Source organism: Palaemon carinicauda, chromosome 11 (assembly GCF_036898095.1).
Source record: "Palaemon carinicauda isolate YSFRI2023 chromosome 11, ASM3689809v2, whole genome shotgun sequence".
Classification (NCBI taxonomy): Eukaryota; Metazoa; Arthropoda; class Malacostraca; order Decapoda; family Palaemonidae; genus Palaemon; species Palaemon carinicauda.
The window spans coordinates 120,601,801-120,611,800 of NC_090735.1; positions in this window are offsets into that span (position 1 = coordinate 120,601,801).

Below are 10,000 nucleotides of genomic sequence, written 5' to 3' on the forward strand. Positions count from 1 at the left end.
TTCTGACTTTCTCTGGAATTATTATTATTATTATTATTATTTATTATTATTATTATTATTATTATTATTATTTATTATTATTATTATTAGATAGTGATAAACACAGTTTTTTTTATTTTGTTTAGAATATTTGTTTATATTTTTGTGGATAAACTGAGGGATTTCTAAAATATATACATTTAATTATTGTATATATATATATATATATATATATATATATATATATATATATATATATATATATATATATAATATAAATTGAATATCCAATTGAAGCTTGTTTACAGCTTTCAAAGTGGAAATTAACTAAATTCAATTTAATGATGGAGTTCTTATCGTAAAGTTATAAGTTTAAATTTCATATGGTAAAAAGTACTTATTAGTTTTACCTTAATTTTTCAATTTATTGTTAGCGGGCGTATTTTTCATACATTCGCTTCTTAAACTTTCTCTTTTATATGCAACCTATGATTGAAAGGGTGAGAGCAAGAGATTGGCCCGTTTGTCCGATTTGCTGATATTGTATGTGAGAAGAGGAATTCATGAAAATTCCAGATGGAAGAGAATGTCCATAGTTTTTTGTTTTAGGATTTGCCTCTTGAGAGAGAGAGAGAGAGAGAGAGAGAAGAGAGAGAGAGAGAGAGAGAGAGAGAGAGAGACGAGAGAGAGAGAGAGAGAGAGAGAGAGAGAATGTGTGTTAGCGTATTTCATCCAGTGAGAGGATAACAATACCTCTTCGAGGTGTTCCCGTTTTCAATTTAGATTTAAGAGATGATCAGTCACGTCCTTATTTGTTACTCCTTTTTTATTTCTCTTTAATCCTCACGCAAGATACTATCCAATATAGTCAACAATCAAATGTTGCCTAATTGTATGTTGAGTCTGTGTAAACGGCGGCATACTGAATCATTCGGATTTTTAGGACAATATATCCATATACAGCAGCCAAAGTATTCTTTTGATAATGTCCATACAGTTCCTTCCTTGCCCGAGGTCGAACATGAGGATCATTTGTGTGGCAAAAGTCCATTGCACTATGTGGAGAGAGAGAGAGAGAGAGAGAGAGAGAGAGAGAGAGAGAGAGAGAGAGAGAGAGAGAGAGAGAGAGAGAGAATTATATTTTATTTTGCATTATTGGCATTATATCGTTATATCTTGGGTCTTAATTTCTGGGCTTCAGTTTAAAATTATCGATAAAGCTTTTGTTATTGTACATGTTGCTTCACATCTTGCTTGATTAGTTTGTGTATCCATTCTAGTTGTGAATTATGTTTATATATAACCTCATGGTTGAAAAAATGCTTAATTCATCCTTTATTGTCATCACAATAATGCTTCCAGTAATTTTAACATTAAAAAATGCCATGAAGTTCACAGTTATGTGCTTTTGATATATTGAAAATATTTAAGAAAAAATCTCTAGAGCTAGGAGATTTCAAGCTATTCCTCTGTTTCTTATTTCATTGTTTTAACAATCTTGTTTATTATCATTATAATTATCAATAGACGAAAGAGTCCCATTAAATGGAGATTTAGAATCAGATTTTGTGTTATTTTACATTTTTCATGATTTTGTAATAAATATTTCTATCATATATCTTCAATAGTGATCTGAAGATGATACCAGTAATTATCGTATCTTAATGGTACTACTGTATATTACAAGGGTTTAATACACCATAGAATAGTATTATTATTATTATTATTATTAATATTATTATTATTATTAAAGGCTAAGCTACAACCCTAGTTGGAAAAGCAGGATGCTATAAGCCCAGGGGCGCCAACAGAGAAAATAGCCCAGTGAGGAAACGAAACAAGGAAAAATTAAATATTTTATGAATAGTAATATCGTTAAAATGAATATTTCCTATATAAACAATAAAACCTTCAACAAAACAAGAGGAAGAGAAACTAATAGAACAGTGTGCCCGAGTGTACCCTCAAGCAAGAGAACTCTAACCCAAGACAGTGGAAGACCATGGTACAGAGGTTATAGTACTACCCAAGACTAGAGAACAATGATTTGATTTTGGAGTGTCCTCCTCCTAGAAGAGCTGCTTACCATAGCTAAAGAGTCCCTTCAACACTCATCAAGAGGAAAGTAGCCACTGAACAATTACATTGCCGTAGTTAACCTCTTGGGTGAATAAGAATTGTCTGGTAATCACGGTGTTGTCAGGTGTATGAGGACAGTTAAGAATCTATAAAGAATAGGCCAGACTATTCGGTGTCTGTGTAGTCAAAGGGAAAGAACCGTAACCAGAGGCAAGGATCCAATATAGTACTGTCTGCCCAGTCAAAGGATCTCCTAACTCTCTAGCGGTAATATCTGAACGGGCGGCTGGTGCCCTGGCCAAACTACTACCTAATAAATAATAAGCTTCACTTATAAGTATCAATCTCCTATTATAGATGGAAGTGAATGCTCATTTTAATTATTCATTGTGTTGTTGATGCGTTTGCTCTCATCGTACATTTGTTGCACCTTGGATACGTAAGATTTAGGTTGGAAGCTGAGAGAATGTTAAGGAAGTCTTAATCACCAATTAGCATCCATGTAAAAAGGGTGTCATGTCGGGTGGAATAGCCGACACAGGATTAGGGGTCGGGAGACATCAAAGCTAGCCAGCTAACTCGGTAACGGCTTTCGAAGGAATATGGATCCCCCGTCTTGAAGACATTTTCAACAAATGGCCAGACCGGCTTTGCACTCGCCGTAATGGTTAATTCTCTTTATTGTCTTTTATCACTCAGTTATTTTCTTCGGTATTTAAAAAAATTCCTTGTCTCTCCAATGTGGTTTCGACGTTTTTGTGAAAGAAACCATACAAAGATTTACTTGATGTTCTTGATATTATGTATTCTATTTTTACCTTTATTTATATCAAACAGTATCGCTTCCCTTACATCATTTGTAACATTATTTGGCTTATTGTAAAGTCCTTAAGATTTTGATAGATTCAAAATTGTATTTCACACATATACACACTGCAAAACGATTTTGAGTATCATAACCTTAAGGATTACCTTCCTATCAAATAATATTACCCAGGCTGCTAGAGACGCACTTACACACACACACACACACACACACACACACACACACACATATATATATATATATATATATATATATATATATATATTATATATATATATATATATGTATTATATATATATAATATTTGTTCCAACACGAATACTTACCGAGAATTACTTCCTTAGGAGGGTCCTTGACCTCTCTCAATCTCGACCAAGATTTCCCGCATTACCCCCCCTATCTCGCTCCAGATAGTTTCTACCCCCGCCGCCAGGATAAGTCCTGCGGCCCAGATTAGGGCAGGTCACTGCTTTCCCGGGTCAGGATGCCCATTAAGTTCTTGGTCGTGAGATGCGAAACATCTCACCCTCTCGCTTAACTCTCGATCCTTTGGCGCGTTGTGATCCCACGTGTTTCCAGTGTGGGGACTTGTGTTTTTTCTGCGATAGTGCGTTTTCGCAAAGTGTTCTCAGTACGTTCCCCTTGCGTATATCCAGTGTTCCTGTAACTCGTTAGTGTTGGCCCTTCGTTTGCGAACGATGGAGCATGTGCGTCGTTGTCCTGGTCCTAGAGCAGGAAAGTCGTGTGGGGCTTTCCTTTCTAAGCCAGAAGTGGACCCTCATTCCCTTTGTTCCACGTGCAGGGGTAAAGTTTGTTCCTCCTCGGACACGTGTCCCGAGTGCGTGAGTTGGGACGGCATTCAGTGGGTACGGTATAGTACCAAGAAAAAGAAGTCGTCGAAGCGTTCCCCCAAGAAAGTGAGTGGCGTGTCCTCTTTACAGTCGGTCAGTGATCGGTCCGACGAAGCCTCGGCCTCTCCGTCTCCTTCGCAGAGGAGTGGGCAACAAGCCCTCAGTGTTATTGTTAGCCATAGTGTTCTCCCCGGTGAACCCAGTGTGAGGGAGGAACCAAGGGCTGGCCCCTCTGGAGAGAACGGAAGGACCGCTAGTGCTTCGGGGGAATCGGGCCACGTGGCAGGGGATCACGCTTCCTCAGAAGACCAGTGTGGGGCAGTGTGGCGATTTCAGACTCCCCCCCGCCCTCGTGGGCCGGTGCGTTAGGTTCTCCCCCTCCAGAGGACAACCACGCTAGAATTCGTCGCCCGAGTAGCGATGCCTTCTGGTGGAAATTACCGAAGACTCCGGGGAGGTCACCGCTAAGGATGGACGTATCCCTGGGTCCCTGGCCTCCTAGCAGGGACAGAGTAGACTCAGTACCCTCGGTATCTACAGCAGTTCCCGAGGACTTCCTCCAGCACCCTGTCTCGGACGGTCGACGGCGAAGAGCCTCCCCCGCGCATCACTCGGGCAGTCGTTACGCGAGGAACGTGGCTCCCTCGGACTCTTCGGAAGCAGACTCATCCTCCGGGGGAGAACGCAGGGAGAAACGGCACCGGAAGAGAGAGCGGACCGATAGTGATCGTTCCCGCTCCAGGTCGAGGTCGCGGCACAACAGGAAGCGCCCACGCTCTCACTCCCGTAAGTACAAGAGGGAGGTCTCTCCCGGCGGCGGCGAATGGGTCTACGTCCCCTCAGGAGAGTCCAGGAAGCACCGCTCTCCAGACTCTCGGTCCAGTGAACGAGCCTCCAGGTTGTCACTGCCTACATACAACATAGAACCGCTCGACCTGCCACGCAAAAAGGACCTCACTCTCAGGCACAAGTCCTCGAGGCCTCCGGTTCACCCCGCCCAGCGGGGGGAAGCGCGCTTCCGAGAAGACAGCCCGACCGAACCAGCCCAGCTGGGTCGGGCGTCGAGCAGGAAGGACCGGTTTCCAGGGTCGGGTCTTCCCACCGGGACCGTGTCCTCCGCTTCCAGAGCCTTGGGGCAGTCGAAAGGCCTCCCGGAGTCGGTGGCCCCCGCCCTATGGCGAGACCCAACCGCGTACGGTGCGCCCTACGGTTGCGGGACGTCCTCCCTGGGACCGAGAAGAGAACGGCCAGTTTACTGCCCAAGCACGGCTCCCCTCCGCCAAGCCGAGGCCCTCAGTCGACGGAGGCGAGGCTTCCCCGTCGGAGGACTCCGCCTACAGAAGGGTGGTAGGCCTCGTCAGAAGGCTCCATGGAATTCCGGAACCCTCGGCGCCGAAGGTGAATGCCTGGAGGTCGAGCCTCTTGAGATATACTCACCGGGACGTCCTTCCGAAGTCCTCCCTGGCCCTGCCTCTCGCCCCAGACCTAGTACTGGGACAGGAATACATCGACAACTTGGTGGCCAGCAGTGCGGAGGCCCCCAAGTCCCAGGGTGCCTCCAAACTCCTCCAGGGTCTCAAACTACAGGGCAAAGTTATATCCCGGAAGGGCGGCGCCCAGGCCCCTGTAGGGTGGACCCAGCCTTGGACATCCTAGGACAAGGCGGCTCGGACAAAAGGCCCTATTCAGCCCCTGTGTCCTTCTCGCCCTCTGAAGCCGGCATTATGGAGGAGATGTCAAGAGATATGGTTAACGTCTCCTCATGGCTGGACTGGTGGGCCTCCACGTTGGTTAATGTACAGGCCTCCACAGACCCCGACGACCCTGAGCAACAAGGTCTCCTGTCGGACCTTCTCACCTCCGGGGGGAAAGCCCTCAAGTTTATGGCGTATCAGGCACTCTCCTTGACGGCCAACTGGGTCCTTCGAAAGCGGGACACAGTGCTTTCCAAAGTGACAAGAAAAATCCCGGACAGAGAGGCGCGAGTGATTCGTACCCTACCCCTAGGAGGCGAGTCCCTGTTTCCGTTGAAGGAATTAGAAGTGCTGATGGAGAAGGTGTCCAAAAGGAGAGAGGCCAACGTCCCCAAGCAAACATCCTCCAGGAGGCCTCCTTATAGAAGGTCAGTCTCGGATAGTGCCGTGACCCCTCAGGCTATCCCCAGCTCTTCGAGGAGGGATGCCCCCGCCTCCTCCTGGACATCAACTCCACAGCCCTCCCGCAGGGGAGCTACAGCTTCTGCCAGCGCCTTCAGGTCGGGTTACTCCGCCTCGAAAAGGGGCAGATCAGGCCGCCCCTCTAGGAGAAGGTAGAGGGAGAGGCCCCCTACTCTCGCCCAAGCCTCGGGTTGGGGGATGCCTCAGACCTTATTGGCAAGCATGGAAAACGCATGGGGCGGATGCTTGGACGGTGTCCGTCCTGAAAGAAGGCTACAGGATCCCCTTCATAGCGGATCCACCCTCTCTTATTCCAGCCACCCAGACAGAATGGTTAGCTCCCAGGGACCCGTTGAAAAGGGCTACCCTGCAAAAAGAAGTTTCCTCCATGTTGGAGAAGGGAGCCATGGAAGAAGTCCTTCTCCCAGGGCCAGGCTTCTACAGCCGCCTGTTACTGGTGGAGAAAGCAACGAGTGGGTGGAGACCGGTGATAGACCTGTCGGCCCTCAACAAGTTCGTCAAGAAGACGGACTTCAAGATGGACACCCCAAAATCCGTCTTGATGTCCTTGAGGGAGAAAGATTTTATGATGACGGTCGACCTCAAGGACGCGTACTTCCAGATTCCGGTCCACCCATCGAGTCGGAAGTTCCTCCGGGTAAAATGGGGCTCCCAGATCCTGCAGTTCCGGTCCCTCTTCTTCGGACTGTCGACGGCCCCTCAAGTGTTCACGAGGGTCTTCACGACAGTCTCAGTATGGGCTCACGAACGAGGTATCCGCCTCATCAGATACCTGGACGACTGGTTGCTCCTTTCCAGTTCAAAGGCCCTCTTGGAAGAGCAAGGAAAGGACCTCCTCCGGTTCTGCAGGAGTCTGGGAATCATTATCAACCTGGAGAAATCGAACCTAACTCCATCCAACAGAATGGGGTACTTGGGGATGACGTTGGACACCGTGCAGGGGAAGGCCTTCCCCTCGGAAGACAGGATACAGAACCTCATCAAGATCATTCAGCCGTTCCTGTCGGGGCTTCCCAGGAAAGCGAAAGACTGGCAGAGGCTGATAGGTCATCTGGTCTCATTAGAGAAGCTGGTTCCCCAAGGGAAGATACGGCTCAGACCCGTACAATGGAACCTCAAGGCTCTATGGTCCCAGACAGGCTCTCAGAAAACATCGATTCCGGTCCTTCCGGACACGAAGGCAGCCTTAAATTAGTGGCGATGCCAGTCGAACTCCCTCAAGGGGATGCCCCTCGGGTCCTGTCCCCCCGAGTTTCTCCTGTTCACGGACGCCTCCAGCCTAGGGTGGGGAGTCCACCTGCGGGAGGAAACAGCAAGCGGGACCTGGTCGGAGACCGAAAAGCAACTCCACATCAACGTCCTGGAGCTAAAAGCAGTACAAAAGGCATGTCTGCACTTTGCAAGTCGGTTGAAGGGAAACACCGTGGCCCTAATGTGCGACAACGCCACGGTGGTAGCCTACATCAAGAAACAAGGTGGCATGAAGTCGAAGGAACTGTGCGACCTCACCGTAAACATCCTGCATTGGGCGGACGAGCACCAGGTAACACTGCTAGCAAGGTTCATCCCCGGGAAATGGAACGTGCTAGCCGACGGCCTCAGCAGGATAGGTCAGATAGTAGGGACGGAATGGTCCCTACACCCAGAAGTGGCCAGACTCATCCTTCAACGCTGGGGCTCCCCGGTGATGGACCTCTTCGCAACGAAGCTCAACGCCAAGTTACTGGTTTATTGCTCCCCGGTACCAGACGAAGGAGCAGCCCTAGAAGACGCCTTCCAGCACAGGTGGGACAACCTGGACGTATATGCCTTTCCCCCGTTCCACGCTGCTAAGGCAAGTGCTCAACAGAGTAAGAACCTCCCAAAACCTAAAGATGACTTTGGTAGCGCCCTGGTGGGCCGGAGAGAGAGTGGTTCGCGGATCTGAAGGACCTGGCAAGCCATCCGCCATGGCCTCTGCCCCCCCAGGTCAGATCTACTGAGTCAACCTCACTTCCTCAAGTTCCACGACAACTCTCTCTCTCTTCGCCTTCACGCCTGGAGACTATCGAGCGACTCCTGAAGAAGGAGGGGTACTCCTCCTCCACAGCTAAGAGGATGTCCCTATACCTAAGAAAATCATCTACCGTGGTCTACCAGGCGAAGTGGGCCGCCTTTACGAAATGGTGCGCGACAAAACACATAAGACCTCTTAAAGCCTCGGTCCCTGACATAGCTGACTTTCTCGTGTACCTTAGGGATGAAATAGGGATGTCAATCCCAGCTATTAAAGGAGTACGAGCAGCCTTAGGCCAAGTCTTTCTCCTGAAAGGCATCGACCTGGGGACCTCAAGACACATAGGGATGCTGATTAGAAGTTTCGAACAATCCGGTCCTCCTCAAGCCAGGAGAGTGCCCAGATGGGACCTGGCCAAGGTCCTGAAAATGTTGTGTCGTCCTCCCTTTGAACCACTCAGAGATATCGGGGACAAAGATCTCACCCTCAAGACAGTCTTCTTGCTAGCCTTGGCTTCGGCTAAGAGAGTAGGTGAGATCCACGGTCTCTCCTACGACGTGGCACACTCCAAAGGGTGGAAGGAGGTATCCTTCAAGTTCGTACCCTCCTTTGTAGCAAAGACTCAGAACCCAGCAGTCTGGGACCCGAGGTTTGAAGGTTTCTCAATTCCGGCCATCCCCAAGACAGGCAATACGGAAGACCTGAAGTTATGCCCAGTCAGGACGATCAGGAAATACCTGGAAAGGACGACTCATCTCCGCCCAGGTGCCAAGAACCTCTTCGTCTCTTCAGGCGTTAATAAGAAGCAAGTGTCCAAGAACACTATTTCCTTCTGGCTGAGACAAGTCATCACTAGGTCTTATGAAGAAGACAAGGTGGCAGTACCAGGCACTCCCCGTCCCCATGACATCAGAGGCCTGAGCACTTCCTTGGCCTTTGAGAGAAACATGGCAGTGGGGCAGATCCTACAGGCCGGCACTTGGTCACACCAGTCGACCTTCACGGCCCACTATCTCAAAGACTACTCAAGAAAGTCTTTGGATGGATTCTCCATTGGGACAGTCATCGCTGCCCTCCAAGCTGTGTAGTGGCAGGCTGGAAGACGTCCCCAACAGTGAATAGACTCGTCCCTACTTCTTCAGGAGAAGACTCAGTAGAGAAGATGTCAAGAGGTAAGCCTTAAAATATAAGCGTAAGGTTTCCGCTGTTACCCCCTATCCGCGCTCTGTACCCCTGCATTCCGTAGCCCTCCAGGCACCATGTGCCTGACCAAGTGGCAGAATGGCTCTCCCGCCTCCTAAAGTATAAGTCTCCTAAGGAAGTAATTCTCGGTAAGTATTCGTGTTGGAACAAATAAAAAAATTTTAAGTAATTTTTATTTTTCCTAACATACTTACCGAGAATTACTTCCAGGTAATGGCCCTCCCTTCCGTCCCCGAGTGCCATTCTTCCATTGCCGGGTCGGGCTAAACGGCGAACTTAATGAGCATCCTGACCCGGGAAAGCAGTGACCTGCTCTAATCCGGGCCGCAGGACTTATCCTGGCGGCGGGGGTAGAAACTATCTGGAGCGAGATAGGGGGGGGGGGGGGTAACGCGGGAAATCTTGGTCGAGATTGAGAGAGGTCAAGGACCCTCCTAAGGAAGTAATTCTCGGTAAGTATGTTAGGAAAAATAAAAATTACTTAAAATTTTTTTATATATATATATATATATATATATATATATATATATATATATATATATATATATATATATATATATATATATATATATATATATATATATATATACATATATATATATATATATATATATATATATATATATATATATATATATATATATATATATATATAATTTAAGTGTGTGTTTGTTTATATGTTTGTGTCTGTGTTATGTATGTAAGTATCTTCACCTATTACGAATGAAACTATTCTTACCAAGAATACATCATTGCAGGACTTACTTCACCTTTAAACCGTTTAAATAGTATAAATAACACAAATATTTTGCGATTTTGTTTTAATATTGCATAATCTTATTTACTGCCGATAAAAACTATTTTCCTGCAGAGCCCGACTGCTTACTAA